At 36.8% G+C, this 21,439-nt stretch overlaps 1 protein-coding gene across 2 annotated transcripts in view; it reads right to left on the minus strand.

Annotated features, from left to right (window-relative positions):
• The window catches only part of LOC101887805 (glycogen-binding subunit 76A), a 49,802-nt gene extending 32,844 nt beyond the window's left edge, over positions 1-16,958 (minus strand). The window contains exon 1 of one of the 2 annotated variants that reach the window (XM_005185568.4): positions 15,975-16,958. The gene's annotated coding sequence lies outside the window, so the exon portion shown is untranslated. Of the gene's footprint in view, positions 1-9,388; positions 11,557-15,974 lie in introns of those variants that run through there. The other variant, XM_011295068.3, reaches the window with a different exon arrangement.
• Between the last annotated feature and the right edge of the window lie 4,481 nt (positions 16,959-21,439).

A 21,439-nucleotide genomic window follows, 5' to 3' on the forward strand; every position in this document is an offset into this window, starting at 1 on the left:
AAAATTTCATCGTCATCCTTGTCACATCATTTACACAGAGAAGTCCAAAGAGTTTTTTAGGAATCTATGCATCATAGTATAGGTTTTACTTGTTGTTTGTTTTTACAAAATTCATAAATTTTTTCCAAAATGAAATGAAATAAAATAATATTTGCCTCATCCTGTACCAATGTACACCAATGTATTGGTGACCCTGAGTCAGAGAGAGAGAGTGATAGAGAAGAAAAGTGAGAGTAAAACAATTATTATATTCTTTGTTGTTTTTTTTTTTCTATTTCTTAACCTAGAAAAGCAGTTCAGCCTAATTTTTTGTTTTGGATGGGCAACGAACCCCGCCCTCTTTCTCCTAGAGGTCTTTGCGTGCAAGCGTTCAATTCAAATTGAAAACGAAATTACGTCGGTATTTGTGGCAGCATATGCTGCGTATATTTAACTGTGGGTGTGCGGGCGTACGTGCGTGTGTCTGTGTGTGTGTGATTTTCTTTCGTGTCTGCATGACATTCTCTTTGACATCCAATGTCATACAAATATAAATTGTCTTTAATACAGAACCAAAAAACAACACTAACAACCACCAGGCAATCATTGTCTTGGCCGTCAACACTGCCCCCACCAAAACCCCCCTAACACACCCACTCACACTTTTGAATTACGAAAATGAAAATGTGAATTATTGTTGTTGTTAATGTGTTTGTGTTTTTTTTTTTGTGGCTTTTGAATTCGGTTTTTTGTATAGAAACTCTTGATAATGATGGGAGAAGAAAAAAATAACAACAAAATTTTGTTTTTCATTGTTTAATTGAAATATTATTATTTTTTATAAGATTTTTTTTTTTTGAAAATTGTACAATTGAATTGAAAATCGGAACGGAGATTATCACCAACTTCAATGAACAATGTAACATTTTTCTCTCAATTTGGACAAGGACAATCATTGAAAGTAAATGTAAACAAACTAGCTTTTGCATTACCAGTAGGTTGGAAATAATGGGTTATTCCTTAACAAAATTACAAAGCACGTTAAATTACTTTTCTCATTATCAAGTAATAAGTAATGTGGGAACAGAGTGCAGCGTATGGACCAAAGTGTTCCGCTACATCTAATTCTTTAAAAAAATATTGGGATGTGCAAATGTATAAATAAATTCAGACATAGTTAATTAAATTTTTAACCTTTTGGTGGGGAGATACGAAAAGGAGTGAACCGATTAATTCCATACTTTCATCAGATCTCTGGTTCAGAAAAGTATTAAGACATACCAAGTTGGCACATAATCGTTGACTTGCTTCATAGGTTATGGGATATGTAAATATTGAATATTGTGACCCTTCATGGGGGAGGTAGCAGTAGGAGTGGACCGATATCTACCATCTTCACAACAGATCTTGAGTTAGTAAAAATATTGGAATTTGTGAAGTTTAGAATGAATCAGATGCTTATTCCGCAATTTGTAAAAGATTATATTATTAAAAGTGTTGACCCGTTGTTTATTCAAATATTGGAATATGCGATATTTAAAGAGAATCGGGTAATTATTTCGTATTTCGGGAGATACAATTATTCAAAATTTGAAACCCTTTATGGCGGAGGTACTAGAAGGATTGGTCTGATATATCCCATTATTGTGTTAATAAGGATACTGGGGTGTGTGAAATTTGAAGATAATTGAACTCTTTTCTCTTCCAATGAGATAAATTATTTTCTATGAACATTTTGTTCTTTTGTGGGGGAGGTACCAGAAGGAGTGGACCGATATTGTCTATCCCCGAACTCAATCTAAGTTTGATAATAATATTACCTTTTACCAAGTTTGGACTAAATCGGATACTTCTTTCGAGAGTTATCGTTCGTATCAACCAAAAAGACAAACAGACATTGGGACGTACGGAAACCCCTAGATTGACTCCAAATATCCTGAAACGGATTTGGTCCAAAGAGACCTAGTGTCTAAAACTGTTATCTCGATGAGACACGCTTTGGCCGTATCATCCGGATAAATACAATGCGACGACCAACGCCTTCACAAAAGTGAGTTCCAATTCGCTGCACGTAAGTGGACGTGGTCACTACCTTGGTTGGGAACGAAGCCTAACTAAATTGGGCGGGGCCGTCTATATGATACCCTTTACCACTATGCGTAATTAGTAGAGCTGCCGTAAGAAAAAAGTTATTTATGTGAAGTAGATCATACCAACTATGAACCAAACCACATTCCTGTATAGTGCATGATATGACTTCGATACGGATTATATTAAAGAATATTTATTGGAGCAATAGATACACCGGACCGAGTTTCACCAAATTATAAAATTCGGCTGAATAGGAAAAAAATATTTGAAATTTGGAATGATATTACACATTTGTGAGCAATAACCGTAAATTCGGAGCTATATAAAGCATCTGAGCCGATCGTGATAAAATTTGGCAGACGTATTTTCGAGCAGTGTCGCATGCTCTATAACAAATATCAATGTTGTGGAATGCATATTACGCATGTGAAGGACTTTAACACTAAATCGGATGAAACATATATATGAGAGCTATAGCTAAATCTGAACCGATTTTTCCATCATTTGATATACTTGTTTCTAGGATGAATTCAGTCGGAAATGCCAAGAATCAATCAATTTGGGCTGATTTTAGCCATTTGGTGCACAATAAACCGGATATAGGATAAAGATATACAGGGTGAGATGAAAAAACTGCAACCAACTTCAGACAGCTGTCATTTCTAAGCCACTCGTCCGACAGCTGTTAAAATTATTCCAGTGACAGCTCATTATATTGTTTACAAGAGTACAAAAGCATTTTGGTGAGAATTTTAAGGAAATGGCAGTGGCCGAAAAATGTGACCTGAACATATCGCAATATTCCATTCGGCAAATATTGAAAAATGAGCTCGGGATAAAGCCATTGAAATTCCAAAAAGTGCAAAAACTCACACCTCAAAAGAGCTAAAGAGTTGCTTCGCTTTGCCGAAAGTGGCGAACTGCCGATTTTGGTTTTCTCCGATGAGAAAACATTCGTTGCCCAGCAGTTTGTAAACAAAAAAAAAAATGATCGTTTTTACTTGTCAAAGAGGTCAGCTGAAAGTGTGCACATTCGGTTGGCCACAAGAACTCAAACGCCGGCCATGGTCATAATGTGGGCTGCCATAACAGCCGATGGTCGCTCTTCGCGACCGTATCATCAGAATAAATGCCGAAAATTATCGACCGTATCATCAGAATAAATGCCGAATTATTATATTCTGGAGGGTGTATAATGCCTTGGGCACGCAAACCTTTTTGCCGTAGATCTTGGGCATTCCAACAGGACTCAGCACCTTGGCACTCAGCACGCGACATCCAAGAATGGTTACAAAATGAGGTTCCTGCCTTCATTTCCAGCGCACAATGCCAATCCGTTGGACTATTGTGTCCAGAGTATTTTGGAAAGCAAGGTTGACACTAAAAAATACCAAAGTGTCGATCACGTCAAGCAAGCGCTTCGCCGGTAATGGGCCAAAATACAGCAGAGCAACATTCGAGCAGCGTGTGACGGTCTCATTAGTCGTTTGAAGGCCATAATCCGTGCCAAAGGTGACCAATTCGAACAAATCTAAACGTATTCTAAAATTTGATGCTATTTTCGATACTTGCTTTCATTCAATAAAATTTAAAAAAAAAAATTAAAAATTTGTTGCAGTTTTTATACCCTCCACCTTGCAAAGGAGGGTATATTAACTTTGTCATTCCGTTTGTAACATCCCTAAATATTCGCGGTAGACATTCATATTCATAATCAGCATAAAATTCCAAACCGATTTAACGATGTCCGTCTGTCTTTCTGTCCGTCTGTCTGTCCGTCTGTCTGTCTGTTGAAATCACGATAGAGGCCACATTATTTGACGTAGAGCGTCAAAATTTGGCAGAATAATTTGTATTGTGTCTAGGATGGTTGGTATTGAAAATGAGATATATCGGTCCACGTTTTGGTATAGTCCCCATATGACGGTACCTCCCGATATTCGGTATTTTGATTATTTTTGCCACATTTTTTCGCGGATTTCTCTGAAAATTGGTATTTGTAGGTCTTAATGGGTCCTAGTTCGTGTGGCGAAATATTGTATGTATGGGTCCACGCGTTGGTATAGCCCCCATATAATGGTACCTCCCGATATTCGGTATTTTGATTATTTTTGCCACATTTTCCCAAGAATATGTCTAAGAATTTGGTATTAGTGGGTCATAATTGGTTCTAATGTTTCCATTCCCCAAAGGTGGAAGGTATTAAAAGTTCGGCCCGGCCAAACTTAATGTTTTTTTTTACTTGTTTTATCTCACCCTGTACATAGATATGTTTAACTCTAAGTTATGGTATGTCTACAGTGGAGCTTTTATATTTGCAATGGAACTTCCATGGTAGAAGAAGAATAGGTAGATGCATCAAAGCTTGGGAACATTGATATGTCAAAAATTTTGAAATTGAAATTCAAAAATAAGTATATTTTTGTATGTTCTGTTATACGACGCTAATCGGAGATTATTATGATATTCATTTTTCAACAATTTCTACGAATTTGAAAAGCTTTTCTTTCAAAATTTTCAATTTCAAATTTAATTTGACAGTTTATTGTCCCAGCAGCTGTTTCGATGCGACTACCTGTGTTCTTCTACCATGGGAATTTCCATCCAATCCAATTGAGAAAATTACAAACCTACCATAAAATAAATACCTCGATTTAATTAAATACTTTTATTTTAATTATTAGCATCCATCATCCACTGAATTGGAATATAAAAATCGAATAAAAGCTGCGATGATGATGGTATCATCATCGTCAGCATTAAACTCAAGTCGCCTTCAATTCCAACAAAAAAACAAATTCACTTTCATTTGAAGTAGGTATGTATTTGTTAAATTGTTTTCAATTGTTATTGAATCACATGAAATCCAGCAAATCGTTGGTTTATTTGTGTACATTACCAAAAGTTCGGACAATAGGGGGTATTTTGTTTTCGTATTTGAATATTATCGATGATATGCCTACAACATTGTGTTGTTACTTAGCAGCTTCTTTTTTTATTTTTATGTCATTTATTGAGCAATGTTATTTGTTAAGAAAGCCAACACCAACAACAAAACAATTCCACATTTAATTTTCATTTTTTTTATTAATATCCCTTCAACTTGTGTCATATAAATAATAATAATACTACAAAGACAACAAGAACAACAAGCCAAGACAGCAGACAAATATTGGGGCGAGTTATGCTGCTGACGACACAGACACGAATGCTACCGCCACCGCCACCAACACTGCTGTTCCTATCGCTCATACCGTTGATGATGGCGATGATTGCGATGTTGTCTCAGTTAGGTGCCACGGTGAGACGGCGAATCGGCCAGACCAATTGTCTTTCTTAAATTAACCTAAATGTTCGCGTGTTTTATTTATTTGTTTATTTCAATATTAGGGTGTAATAAAACCAATTGAAGAGGGTGTGAAGTAATGTAAAAGAAAAGAAACTAATATAAAAAAATTCCACATTTGAATTCTATGCAAGCTTTATGATGCCATTATGTGATGAACAAAAATCCACAGAAGAATGTTTATGATGACACTACCCAAAAATTGATTACAATGTTTTTACTTGTTTTAGCACAACATTGAAGCAAAATAAAGCAATTTGGGAAAGAAATTTTGGCAGCCCAATTATTCAAAAATTCAATCAGCTGTTTTAATAAAAAAACATTTGTCGTGTTTTGTTTATTTTTATGGCGTACAAATTGTTTTGACAAATCAGCTGATTTTTTTCGAGCTTTTCAGGGATGATGTCTCCCAGAAACCCGCTGGCCATTACAATTTAATACCCATCCAAACGTAAGCTATTTTTTCAATAAGAAACAAGTTAAGAAACAGTATGTTCGGCCGGGCCGAACTTTGAATACCCTCCACCATTTAGAATGAATATGGAAATTTTCAAAAAATAAAGCCCTTAAAAAATACTGTTAAAATTTTAAAAATACCGAATATAGCCGTTATATTGGGGTCTATACGACGTGGACCTACATGGGCATTGTTTGTCATAAGCCATTACCATATTCAAATTCGAAAACTTCTATAAAGGGAGGTACCGTTATATGGGAGCTGTGCGAAGACCTGAAACCAGCATAGACAATTTTCTGTCAGAGGCTGTAGCATCCATTACGAAGTTTAAATACGACACCTCAAAAAATATCGGTGAGCATTGTACCTAAACTCGTCAAAATACCGAATATAGGGAGGTACTGATATATGGGGGCTATACGAAGACGTGGACCTGCACAGTAATTTTCTGTCTTAGGCTGTAGTATCCATTACGAACTTCAAATACCAAATTTGAAACAATTCCGGTGAATAATGCCGCTAAAATCATCAAAATGCCGAATATTGGAAGGTACCGTTATATGGGGGTTATACAAAGACGTGGACCTGCACAGACAATTTTTTGTCTTAGACTGTAGTATCCATTACAAACTTCAAATACCAAATTTGAAACAATTCCGTTGAATAATGTCGCTAAAATCTTCGAAATACCGAATATCGGAAGGTACCGTTACATGGGGGCTATACGAAGACGTAGACCTGCACAAACAATTTTCTGACGTAGGCTGTAGTATTCATTACGAACTTCAAATACCTAATTTGAAACAATTCCGGTGAATAATGCCGCCAAAATCATCAAAATGCCGAATATAGGGAGGATCAGTTATATGGGAGCTATACGAAGCCAATTTTCTGTCAAACAATGGAACAATTCCAATGAATAATGTCCCTGAAATCATCAAAATACCGAATATCGGGAGGTACCGTTATATGGGGGCTATATGAAAACGTGGACCTACATGGCCCATTTACAAACTTAACCTGCCTACTGGAAAAATGAACATGTGTGCAAAATTTTAGCCGTCTATCTCAATTCATTCGAAAGATAGCGTGATTACAACAGACAGACAGACATCGCTAAATCGACTTAGAATTTTACGCTGATCAAGAATATATATACTTTGTTGGGTCTGACATGAGTATTTCGAGGCGTTACAAACGGAATGACAAAATTAATATACCCTCCATAGTATGGTGGAGGGTATAAAAATGAAATAACAGTGGTTAATAGCATACAACTAGCATCCGATTTAGATGAGTCGTAGATGCTTGGCATGACTTCGATAATAACCGGACCGAGTTTCATCAAATGGTAAAATTTATGTGATTACATTTAGGGTGAGCAATAACCTAAATTTGATGTACTTGCTTCTAGACTGAATTCGGCTCGGATGTGCCAAAATTCAGGTCATTTGGTCTGATATTGGAAATTTGGTGCGCAATTAACCCGAAATCGGTTGAAGATATATATGAGAGCTATATCTAAATTTGAACCGATTCTCGCCAATTTCAATAGGGTTCGTCCTTGGGCCAACCCATATTTTTTTTTTTTTAAATTTCATCTCAATTGGATAATAAATGTGACCTGGATTTTGTTCCCAAAAATAAATGGACAGACGGACGGACAGATAAACTGATTTGCTAATCGACACAGAAAGTGATTCTATGAAGATCCTCAAAAGTAACTATGGGTCTACCTTGTTCCTTCTCCGTGTTACAAACAAATGCACAAAGACATAATACCCCTATCACTATGTGGTGTAGGGTATAAAAAGCAATTAAGTTCGGCCGGACCAAGAACTGTATACCCTCCACCATCAACTTATAGCACTTTGAGTAATAAAAGTCGATTAAATCCTGGCTGCTTAAACGCGTGTACTATCTGCCATAACTTGCGAAACAAGTGAATGATTCTTTACATCTTTTTTTTTTTTTGAAAATTTCGACCTTTTGTGGGGGAAGTACCAGATAGAGTGGACCGATATATTTCATTTTCACACCAGACCATGGGTTCATAAAAATATTTTAATATGTGTAATTTGATAATCGGACTCTTACATCACATTTTATAACCGTTTTAATTATTCAAATTTTTGACCCTTTGTGGGTTAGGTATTGGATGGAATGGACCGATATTTTCCATTTTTGCAAAGTTGGAGCAAAATCGGATTATCGTTTCTAATTCTGTGCAGAAAATATTTTTTTTGAAAATTTTGACCTTTTGTGGGGGAGGTACCAGAAGAAGTGGGCCGATGTCCCCCAACCCCGAACTCGATCTAAGTTTGACAACAATATTACGATGTACCAAGTTCGGATCAAATCCTCCCTTCGAAAGTTATCGTGCGCACCAGCCAGATTGACAGACGGACGGACGAACATCGCTAGATCGACTCCAAATGTCCTAAAACGGATTTGGTCCAAAGAGAGCTAGGGTCTAAAATCGTTATTTCGACTAGGCACGTTTTCACCGTATCAAATGATATATACCCTCTGTAGCCATATGGCTGAGGGTGCAATGTAGCTGAGGGTATAAAAAGAGGAATTGATTGGTGAACGGCATTTTGTTCTGGAGAAGCACTGATTAATCGAATGTCGACTTACATATCCCTACTCTGCCATGGCTTTTTGATTGTACCATGTTCAGATACATGTTACTCGCTTCAATGAATTTTACTTATTGTTCTTATTTAAATTAGAACCGATTTAAATCCATTGCAGGAGTTTAATTTTCATAGAGGAACTGAATTTATCATAATACTTTACAACTTAACAACAACTCATTTCAAGGACAAGTGCATATGCCCAATGTCAATTATTACATCAATTTTTACCGCAATGGAATATTTGAGAAAATTACAAAAAAAATTGATATTCGTTGAATACACACTTGTTGCAGAAACTTTCCTAATTTAATTAGAATGAGAACTTTTTGACATCATCCAACCAACAATACACTCATACCATGCCATCCATCTTCATAATTAACTAACATACAAAACGATGCCTTCGGGTCTGTGGCCAAATAAAAGCTTATGTTGGGTGAGGTTATGTGATGGGATATGTTTTTGATTTTTCTCGAGAATGCCGAACGACCAAACGAGAATAAAAGTATAGAAATAACGTTACGCTTACGTTGAAGGAAAATTCCCTACACGTGTCATTTTTTCCACGAAATAAAACAGCAACAACAACAAATATAACGCCAATATGTGCCAAACACACAAATGTTTTTTGTTTTTCTACGACTCTCAAACCTTTAATATCAACACTGACAATTCCCACCCCAACTACTTTCTTTTCGTCTATTTTGTTTGTTCAAACTTTTGTTTTGACATGAAGTTTTATTATCAATTATGCTTTCCACACAAACGCACACACACACATTTTTCGCTGGGTTTAAGGATGATGGAATCAAAATAAACTACATGAAAAACATTAAAAGAAAATGCCAACAAACAAAGCGAAAAATAACTTACTTTTTTGGCTATGTTTGCAACTGTTGTTGTTTCTCTCTGCCTCTCACTCTCTCTCGCGCTCTTTGTTTATTTGACTTTGGGTCTAGTCTCCTTTAAATTTCGCCTGGCTGGGAGGGTGATTTTGTGCTCTCTTTTAGTGGCTGCTTATTGCTCAGTGTGAGTGTGTGATAACCCTCACTCTCACCCTTGTATATCCTTTGGGTTTATGTTTAGCGCGTGTGACACACTTTCAAAGGGTCCTTATTCCACACACTTTCTCTCAAACACACGCACGCAAACATGCATTTGCAGACAAAGATCTGCTATGATTTGTTGATATATATTTTTCTTGTGATTATTTTGATAGATTTTTCTGTCGGGAGCTATCTCGGTTTTGTCTCTGTCGCTGAGGACGTTATTAACACACGCGCTTGGTATTAAACCAACAGCAACAAAAACTATCAAACAGCCACCGGTATCCTAAAATGTACCAAAGAGTGGGTGTTTGCGGAGGCACATCAATTGAGAGAAGAGCCAGCCGAACGACACGGACAATGTTGAGGGAGCGTGGAGTTAAAATTTGAACGTGTATGCCTTTTCTTCCTCACAATGTCATTCAACTTTTGCTGCCAGAACTACAGCTGCTGTATTAGTAGTCCTGTAACTTTTTCTTACGGAGGGGGTTTCGGGGATTTCTTGCTGTTTGCTTCGAAGGGCTTTTTAAAGGGCAAATTTTTGCGCACTGGAAGTCAAAAGGCAACTAGAAATACGATTTCTTGTGATTTGCTCCAAGGGTTCGTGAAATTTCTATTTTGTTGTATTTGAACAGAAAATTTTGAAATCGGCTCTTTAATTTGCAAAAACTTGAAGACTTGAATTTTTTGAAAAAAAAAAAACTGCTTTCGATTATTTTCACACAGTTTTCTTTTTTGTTTTAGACAGACAGTTGGACAGATGTTTTTGAAACAAAAATTTCCACTTATTTTTGGAATTGACTGGAACAAAAAAAAAAAAATTCTTAAAGATTTTGAATTGAATTTTTCTTTTTTACAAAACACTTTTTATTTTATTTATGGTTTTTTTCTTTCTATTTTGTTGTAATTATGTTTTATGAATATTTGTTGTATTTATTGCTCTTGATTTTTAAATTTTTATTTTTGTTTTTTTTATTATTTTTCTTAATTTTGTTATTTATTTTTGTATCATTTATTTATTTTGTAATATTGTCATCCACCGCTGCTGTATTGCTGTTTTGTTATTTTTTTGGCCGTACGTCCGTACAAGTCTGATAGCCGCCCGCCATACAAATGGCTTTTACACCAGTGTCCCGTATTTAGAATTCCGCTGAGCAGTACTCCGTTTGTCTGTTCTATAGAAACGACAGAGCGTTTTATTTTTTTTTTCTTCTGTTCTGTTTCTGTTCGGCTCACTGGCTGGCTGGCTGTGTGTTATGTTCACAAATTTTGTTGGCTGTATTTTTGTGTTTCTTCTCCCTCGGTTCTGCTGCTCTGTATTTGGGTATTATTTTGCGCTGCTTTGTGCTCTGCGCACACAACAGTGTCATTCAAGGGCATTGCAAGGTCGTAGTGTTGTATATAAAATACAAAAAACAACAACAACAACAAAAATTGCCATACTTTACTTTGTATACTTATTGTGTTTGGTCGGTCGGTCGGTCGCACGCTCGGTCTACTGGTTGGTTTAGATTTGTTTGGTTGCCATCAGCCGCGTCACACTCATAGTTACAACATTAACTTCTCCGCCAATTATGTAGTTGATGCCGGTTACTTGTCGTGTGTTCTCTCTAGAATCATCATGAGCAAGATAGTCCACAATTGCTAAAGCTAAAGCTACGATTCCAATGTGGAAACATCTACAATATGCTGGCGACATACTTACATACGTCGTCTGTCTATGGACATGTATGATATGAAATTCACCGGCAATTAATGTTGCATTCTTCTGATTTGTACTGCTGCATAGCCATTGATGCAAATTGATTTAACAATTGAAGGCATGGCTGGTTTAAATTAGTTGTAACGGCTAAGGAAAACTAGTTCAACGTAATTGCAACATAAACACATGGGGCGGTATGAGATCTTGCAACACGAGATCGGATCATACAGCATCCAAAACATAGGATCTATTTAGATATATTGGGAAAAACATACACGGGACATTTCTCAAAGAGCTAGGTTACATATCACGTTGGAGTCATATGTAAAGCGACTTTTTACACCCTCAGCAATAGGGCTACAAAGGGGAATATATCATTTGATACGGCCAAAATGGGCCTCATCGAAAGAAAAGGGTTTGGCCCTAGGTCTCTTTGAACCAAATCCTTTGCAGGACATTTGAAGGATTTCGAAGGGAGTATCTGATTTGACCCAAACTTGCTATATGGTAATATTATTATCAAACTTACATCGAGTTCAGAGATGGGCAATGTCGGTCTACACCTTCTGGTACCTCCCCTCCCTCACAAAAGATCAAATTATTCAAAGAATATAATTTAGCGCATAAAAAGCAAAAAGAGTCCACCCAATTTTCCGTTCGTCCGTCTGTCCCTGTATTTTTGAGCACAAAATGCAGGTCGCATTTATTATCCGATTGAGATTTTTCAAAAAGAATAAAAGAATTTGTTCGGCCCAATCTCTTCAAATTTAGATATAGCTTTCATATATATCTTCAACCGATTTCGGGTTAATTGTGCACCAAATGGCCAATATCAGTCCAAATGTCCTGAATTTTGGTACAACCGAGCGAATTGAGTCCAGATGCAAGTACATCAAATTTGGAGAAAATCGAATCAGATAAAGCTTGAGCTCCCATATATATGTTTTAGCCAATTTTGGGTTAATTGTACACCAAATGGCCAATATCAGTCCAAATGTCCTGAATTTTGGTACATCCGAGCGAATTGAGTCCAGATGCAAGTACATCAAATTTGGAGAAAATCGGTTCAGATGTTGATATAACTCCCATATATATGTTTCAGAAGATTTTGGGTTAATTGTGCACTAAATCGCGAATATCAGTTTGAATGTCCTGAATTTTGGTACATCTGACCGGATTCAGTCTAGAAGCAAGTACATCAAATTTGTTGAAAATCGATTCAGATATAGCTATAGCTCCCATTTGCATATTTCACCCGATTTCAGGTCAATTATGAACCAAATGGCTAATATCAGTCCAAATGTCCTGAATTGTGGTTCATCCGACCAAATTCAGTCTAGAAGCAAGTACATCAAATTTGTTGAAAATCGATTCAGATATATCTATAGCTCTCATATATAAGTTTCAGTCGATTTCGGGTTAATTGTGCACTAAATTATTAATATCAGTCCAAATGTCCTGAATTTTGGCACATACGACCAAATTCAGTGTAAAAGCAAATATACAGGGTGCGATAAAAAAAACTGCAACCAATTTCAGACTGCTGTCATTAAAGCCACTCGTCCGATATCTGTTATTGTTTACAAGCATATAAAAGCATTTTTGTGAATATTTCCAGAAAAAAGGTATTCGTGATGGAATTCAAGCGTGATAGCGTGATTTTTTTATATTTGGCTGGAAAACCACAAGTAGCTATCATTAGAGCACTCCAGCATTTAAATGTGAATAAATCTTTTGTGTCTCGTACCATCGCTCGATTCCGTGATACTGGTAGAAGTGGACAGAAGAAAACAGGAACATCAGCAGAAACGGTTCGAAAAGTAAAGAAGCGACTTAATCAAAACCCGCGTCGCAGTGGCCGAAAAATGGCTCGTGAGCTGAACAAATCGCAATATTCGGCAAATGTTGAAAAATGAACTCGGGGTGGTAAAGCCATTGAAATTTCAAAAAGTGCAAGAACTTACACCGCAACAGAATGAAAATAGACTCAAAAGAGCTACAGAGTTGCTTCGCTTGGCCGAAAGTGGTGAACTCCCGAATCTGGCTGTCCCCGTCTCCGATGAGAAAACATTCGTTGTCCAGCAGTTTGTAAACAAACAAAATGATCGCGAAAATATTCTGGAGGGTTTATTAACGGGCACGCAAACATTTTGGCCGAAGACCTTGGACATTACAACAGGACTCAGCACCATTGTACTCAGCACGCGCTACCCAAGAATGATTACAAAATGAGGTTCCCCGCTTCATTTCCAGCGCACAATTGCCACCAAAATCTCCGTATACCAATCCGTTGGACTATTGTGTCTGGAATATTTTGGAAAGCAAGGTTGGCACTAAAAACTGCCAAAGTGTCGATCACTTTAAGCAAGCGCATCGTCGGGAATGGGCCAAAATACCGCAGGTCAACATTTGGGCAGCGTGTGACGGTTTTATTGGCGTATGACGGTTTAATTCGTGCCAAAGGTGACCAATTCGAACAAATCTAAACTTATTCTAAAATTGTATGCTATATCCGACTTTCATTCAACAAAATTAAAAAAAAAAACAAGTTAAAAAGCAGTAAGTTCGGCCGGGCCGAACTTTGAATACCCTCCACCATTTGGAATGAATTTAGAAATTTTCAAAAAATTAAATCCTTAAAAAATTCTGTTAAAATTTTAAAAATACCGAATATAGCCGTTATATTGGGGTCTATACGACGTGGCATTGTTTGTCAGAAGCCATTACCATGTTCAAATTCGAAACTTGAAATAAACGGTGAATAATGTAGCTAAAATCGTTAAAATATCGTATAAAGTGAGGTACCGTTATATGGGAGCTATGCGAAGACTTGGACCAGCATAGACAATTTTCTGTCACAGGCTATAGTATCCATTACGAACTTCAAATACGACATCTCAAACAATTTCGGTAGGTTTAAGTACACTCGTCAAAATACTGAATATAGGGAGGTACTGATATATGGGGCCTATACGAAGACCTGGACCTACATAGGCATTTTTCTGTCACAGGCTGTAGTTCCCATTACGAACTCTAAATACGTAATTTGAAACAATTCAGGTGAGTAATGACGCTAAAATCATCAAAATACCGAATATTGGGAGGTATCGTTATATGGGGGCTATACGAAGACATGGAGCTGCACACACATTTTTCTTTCATAGGTTGTATTATCCATTACGAACTTCAAATACCAAATATGAAACAATTCCGGTGAATAATGTCGCTAAAATCTTCAAAATACCGAATATAGGGAGTTACCGTTATATGGGGGCTTTACGAAGACGTGGATCTGCACCGAAAAATTTCTGCTTACGAACTTCAAATACCAAATTTAAAACAATTCCGGTGAATCATGTCGCTAAAATCATCACAATACCGAATATCGGGAGGTACCGTTATATGGGGCTATACGAAGACGTGAACCTGCCCAAACAATTTTCTGTCATAGGCTGTAGTATGCATTTCGAACTTCAAATGCCAAATATGAAACAATTCCGGTGAATATTGTCGCTAAAATCATCAAAATATCGAATTTCGGGAGGTACCGATATATGGGGGCTATATGAAAACGTGGACCTAATTTAATTCGTGCCAAAGGTGACCAATTCAAACAAATCTAAACTTATTCTAAAATTTTATGCTATTTCCTACTTTCATTCAATAAAATTAAAAAAAAAAAAAAACAGTAAAGAAAGTCTTAAAGTCGGGCGGGCCGACTTTATGATACCTACACCACTTTGCTAATTTAGTAGAGCTCCACATAACAATTAAAAGTTTTTATGGGAGAATTCAATCATTTACGCTATGATTATAATTATAATTTAAAGTTCAAAGGACTAAATATGCCGAAGCATTTGTGTCTTTTAAATTCGGACTTGTGTTGCCCATTTGGTGCACAAATAATTTAAAATCGGATAAAAATATATATGGGAGCTATATCCAAATCTGAACCGATCTCGATAAAATTTGGCAGAGATATCTCTGAGCTGTATTTGAAATATTTCCCTGAATATCGTTGTTACGGAGTGCATATTACGGTTGTGGGTAACAAATATAACAAATCGGATGAACAATATATATGGAAGCTATAGCTATATCTGAACCGATCTTCACCAAATTTGACATACTTCTTCTAGACTCAATTCGGTCGTAAGTGCTAAATTCCATCCCATTTAGACAAATATTAGACGTTTGGTGCACAATAAAAGGTAAATCGGACGAAGTTATATATGGGAGCTATATCCAAATCTGAACCGATCTCGATGAAATTTGGCAAATGTATCTCTGAGCTGTATTTTATATATTTCCCCAAATATTGTTGTTTCAGAGTGCATATTACGGCTGCGGAGGACATAAATAACAAATCGGATGAACAATATATATGGGAGCTATAGCTATATCTGAACCGATTTCGATCAAATTACCACCTTACCACTATGTGGTGTAGGGTATAAAAACGTTAAAAATTGCTTGTGAAACTCTTAAGAACTTGCATAGGATACTCCTGTCCAATACATATATTTCCCCCTAGATAGATAGAGGAGATTGCTGATCTCTTCAACGTGTATAAATATTATTGTTTATTTTGTTTTCTTATTTACAGCATTTTAATGATCAACACCCAATTAATTGTTTGAATAACATTTTGTTTACATTACATCGAAACAAACAAGTAACAACAAAATAGTTTAAATGATTATGAACTTACCTTTGGGAAATTGATGCCACAAATTGGAAAGTCGGTATCTAAATTTCCACAATGGCTCCAGGCTGGCACATCAACACAAAGTAATTTAATCTGGAAATGTATCTATGAATGTTGTTGGCACGTATCTATGGCTGTAAATATGGGCATTAACAGTTTGAGTTGCTTTGCTCCAGGTGTCGGTTGTTATGATAAATCTCTATGATGCAGTTTTGCATCATAGAGGATTTTTCGAGAATCTATTTCAAGGCTTTATTAAAAAAATACAAAGCCTATTTTGTTTTTTTTTATTGCTGCAATATAAGCAACGTCTTTTATCACTTTCACTTTATCGTCTTTTATGTCATAATTCTTTGTTTTTAAATTGTTTCCTTTGCAGATATATTTTTGTTTTGTTGTTCTTCTATTTATTATCAATTATTTTCAAGTATTTTTTTTGTCAGTCCACAACACTTCTCACAACGTCGACGATCGCCAAAACCACAACTAGAATATACAAGAACAGTCAAACAACCCAACAGCAGCAGTAGCCAGCTATGTAGCTATCCATCAGCCACCACTTGACTGAGGAGGACGAATGCAAAAAAATTGCATTCACTTCTTTCTCTGGCCGCCTGCAGATTGTTTGTTAATTTTAGTGTTGTTGTGGCTGTTATTTCTTCTCTTCTGCTTACATTCATTTCTTTCTGTTTCTGTTATTTTGTTTTTTGCCTTTTGCCATGTGCAGGGTGAATTTGTTGTGAATTATCTGAAAGGCCTTTTTGGGTGCCTTAGATTTCTTTGTTGTTGAAAGATTTCAATGTAGGTATGTTGTTGTTGTTGTTGCTGCTGTTGCCGTTGTTATTTCTGACAAATATTTTATTGCCACCTTTTTTCGTTCAAGTGCCATTTATTTGCAATTTGTTTGGTAGTTCGATTGGTCTGTTGTATCTGATGATAGCACACTTGCCTTTGTATTTGTTGTTGTTCGCCTTCATCGATTAATTGATAATCTGAGTACCTATTTTTCTTTAAGTAGCTATACCTAGTTAATTTTTACTACAAGAACTCTTAGCTGCTATGTCTCTCCCTCTCTCTCTCTCTCTCTCTCTCTTTCTCACTCTCTGTTAGTGTCGAAGATAACTGCAAACAGCACACACTTGGTGTTAATGTTCCTGCTACTGCAGCCTCTGTTTCTGCCTTACAAAGTAATCTCTGTCCACTATTCAATTATGCGTTTCTTTCGTTTAACAACGAGATTTGGAGAGGAATTCAATACTGGAATGAGATGCAAAACCCGCATACCTCTTCTGGTGTACTGGTCGGAATTTATCTTGTAATACCAGGCCAGTCCCATAATGTTGCTGTAACATGACATGTTGTTTTGGAGAACGAGTTCAGACTGTTGTGTTGCCTTTTTGGTTTTGTTGTTTATTGCTAAGCTTTGGAGTTTATTAGCATTGGATTCTCTCACTTCAACTTAAGTTACATTAATGTTATCAGTGACGGAGTATTTCATTTAAAGTGCCCAAGATGCAAGAGCTGTAGTGCGAGCGATTCTCTAACTCATTTTTATACCCTACACCACATCTGGGTAAGGGTAATATGTCTTGGTGCATTTTTTTGTAACATGGAGAACGAAGCGAGATAGAACTATAGTTACTTTTGAGGATCGTCATAGGATCACTTTCTGAGTCGATTTATGCATGTCAATCTGTCCGTCCTTGTATTCTTGTGAACAAAATGCAGGTCACATTTATTATTCGATTGAGATGAAATTTTGCAAACAATAGTTGTTTGGCCCAAGGACGGTGATCAGATCAGTGATCGGGGGTCAGATTTAGAGATAGATCCCACATATATCTTCAACTGATTTCGGGTTAATTGTGCATCAAATGGCCAATATAAGTCCAAATGACCTAAATTTTGGCAGATCCGACCGAAATCAGTCTTGAAGCAAGTACATCAAATTTGGTGAAAATCTGTTCAGATGTAGCTCCCATATAAAGGGTGTTTTTTTTTTAAGACCGATAGAACTTGAAATTATAAAAATTAAAACACAAAAAATTAAATTTTAATTAATTTTTTTTATTCGAAAGATCAAAACGTGACATTAGCATTTGAAAATGATTTCGGGCATATGGGCACCGCTGCTGTTCTTGACGAAGTGCCTACTGGACGTCCAATTTTTGGCCACTTTTTCGAGCACTGCTGGCCGTATGTCACGAATAACACGAACAATGCTGACCTTCAATTCGTCAATTGTTGCTGGTTTATCAGCATAAAGCTGTGACTCCAGGTAGTCCCACAGGAAATAATCGAGAGGTGTCAAATCGCACGGTCGCCTCCAAGGCCAATTGACAGGTCCACTTCTCGAAATCAACTTATCGTCAAATTTTGATTTCAATAAGTTGATGGTTGCGTTCGCCGTATGGCACGTAGCGCCATTCTATTGAAACCATATCTCCTCCGGATCAATGTCATCAATATTTTTCAACAAAAAATCATTGATCATGGTGAAGTAACGATCTCCATTGACCTAACGCGAGTTTCCGTCCTCATTTTTGGAGAAATAAGGTCCGATGATGCCACCAGCGTGAAAACCGCACCATACGGTGCATTTTTCTGAATGTAATGGAGTCTGTAGGGTCTCTTGCTGATTGGTCTCACTCCATATGCGACAATTTTGCTTATTAATAAACCCGTTAAGCCAAAAATGCGCCTCATCGCTGAACACAATTTTGCGATAAAACAACGGGTCATTTGTCAACTGCTCTAGAGCCTGATTTTCAAAGAAAATTTGGATAATCGCTGAACACAATTTTGCGATAAAACAACGGGTCATTTGTCAACTGCTCTAGAGCCTGATTTTCAAAGAAAATTTGGATAATTTCGTAGTGTTGTTCAAACGTGAGTCTATCCATGATGATTTGGCAGTGTAGACTGAAACAAATAAAAAAAGTTTCATCAAAATTTCATTTTTTGTGTTACTTTTTACAATTTAAAGTTCTATCTAGCTTAAAAAATACCCTTTATATGTTTCATCCGATATGCATTCGACAGCAATGATATTTGTTACCAGATATCTTATAGAGCTTGGAAATACCTCTGCCAAATTTTATCTTGAACGGCTATGATTTAGCTCCCATATACAGGGTGAGATAAAAACTGCAACAAAGTCAAACGCCATAATTTTAACATTTTTTTTAATTTTATTGAATGAAAGCAAAAAATGTCGGAAAAACCATCAAATTTTAGGATAAGTTTAGATTTGTTCGAATTGGTCATCTTGGCCACGAATTATGGCCTTCAAACGACCAATGAAACCGTCACACGCTGCCCAATTGTTGCTCCGCGGTATTTTGTCCCATTCCCGGCGAAGCGCTTGCTTGAGATGATCGACACTTTGGTATTTTTTAGTGCCAACCTTGCGTTCTAAAATACTCCAGAAGCAATAGCCCAACGGATTGGTATCCGGAGATTTTGGGAGTCCTGAGTCCTGTTGGAATGTCCAAGTTCTGCGGCCAAAATGTTTGCGTGCCCAAGGCTTTAATACACCCCCCAGAATATTTTCGCGATAATACTCGGCATTTATTCTGATGATACGGCCGATTAATACGAGCGGAGAGCGACCATCGGATGTTATGGCGGCCCACACCATCGCCATGGTTGTTGCTTGAGTTCTGGTGGCCAACCGAAGGTGCACATTTTCAGCTGACCTCTTTGACAGGTAAACACGATCATCGGAGACGGGGAAAACCAAATTCGGCAGTTCACCACTTTCGGCCAAGCGAACCAACTCTTTAGCTCTTTTGAGTCTATTTTCTTTCTGTTGCGGTGTAAGTTCTTGCACTTTTAGGAATTTCAATGGCTTTAGCCCGAGCTCATTTTTCAATATTTGCCTAATAGAATATTGCGATATGTTCAGCACACGAGCCATTTTGCGGCCACTGCAACGCAGGTTTCGATCAAGTCGCTTCTTTACTTTTCGAACCGTTTCTGCTGATGTTGCTGTTTTCTTCCGTCAACTTCCTTGACGTCGGGCTACGCTACCATTATCACGGTAACGAGCGATGATACGAGACACAAAAGATTTATTCACATTTAAATGCTGGAGTGCTCCAACGATAGCCACTTGTTGGTTTTCCAGCCAAATAAAAAGAAATCACACTATCACGCTTGAATTCCATCACGAATAACTATTTTTTCTGGAAAATTCTCACCAAAATGCTTTTGTACGCTTGTAAACAATACAATGAGCTGTCTCTGGAATAATTTTAACAACTGCCGGACGTGTGGCTTAGAAATGACAACAGTCGGAAATGGGTTTTTTCATCTCACCTTTATGGTGGAGGGTATAAAAATTGGCTATAACCCTCACATAACTGCACCCGATATTCGATATTTTTAAGCGATTTGCTACAATTTGTAAATTTGGCTTCCGGTCATTTGCTCCCCTTTTAGCCGACTGCTATTTTATGCTTCACACGTTGATTTAGACCTCTATTTACAAACTATAGGAAGTACGGCCATTTTCGAACATTACGCTCCAATTTCTGCTTTGTTCCCGAACCAGCAAGAATCTACTAGTTTCACATTTTTCTTTTCGATATCATAAAGGAAAAATCGGTTGTCGTGGTAAAAATTTTAACATTCTTGCAGTTCTGGAACAGACCAATCTCATACGGCATGCATGATATACGCCACTGCATTAAATCCATAAGTACTCCCCTGTTATTGGTCTATTTAGGTGGAGTAGAATTTACGCTCATTCACTCTCTCTCTCTTAATTCGCCGAATCACTCTGAAAATGTTACCGGCTTTTTAAAAATATTTTTATTATTATTTACTTGGCATACATTGCTGCTGCGGTTGTTGTCGTTGTTTGTATTTTTGCAAATAGATTCAGTTGAGCGCTCTTTTTTGTTTTTTGTTTTTTTTTTTTGCAATACAATAAACTTGATATGTATGCCTATCAACAGAGGCAGAGTGCAGGAGAGGAAAGTAGAAAGGAAAGCCAATGACACTATTCAATGTTAAGATGAGACCGAATTGAATGCAAACAAGAAAATCTCTAACAATATTTATAGCTTATTCTAGAAAATAAACATGGGAGTAGGTACTATGGTAGAAGAATGCTGTCGGCAGTCCGCTGGCCATTACAATTTAATACCCATATTAATGTATGATATTTTGTCAATAGGAAAAAATGAAATAACAGTGGTTAATAGCATACATCCAAGGCCCATTTATTAGGTCGTGTAAAGGGCGAATTACTTAAAAACAGCTGATTTACACCTTTGAACTGTCAAAATTTCTTTTGAAGCGAAAAATATTTCGCCTTCGTTTTTTCTTTTTTTTTTTTGTGGTGAATTTGCAAATAAACATTAACAAAGCATAATTTTTATTTCCCAAAGGCAATAATTGTATTTTTGTTATGTTGTTAGTTAATTTTTATTTTATTATTCATTAGATATTTAAAACCTACA

The sequence above is a fragment of the Musca domestica genome, unplaced genomic scaffold (genome assembly GCF_030504385.1).
Source record: "Musca domestica strain aabys unplaced genomic scaffold, Musca_domestica.polishedcontigs.V.1.1 6, whole genome shotgun sequence".
Lineage (NCBI taxonomy): Eukaryota > Metazoa > Arthropoda > Insecta > Diptera > Muscidae > Musca > Musca domestica.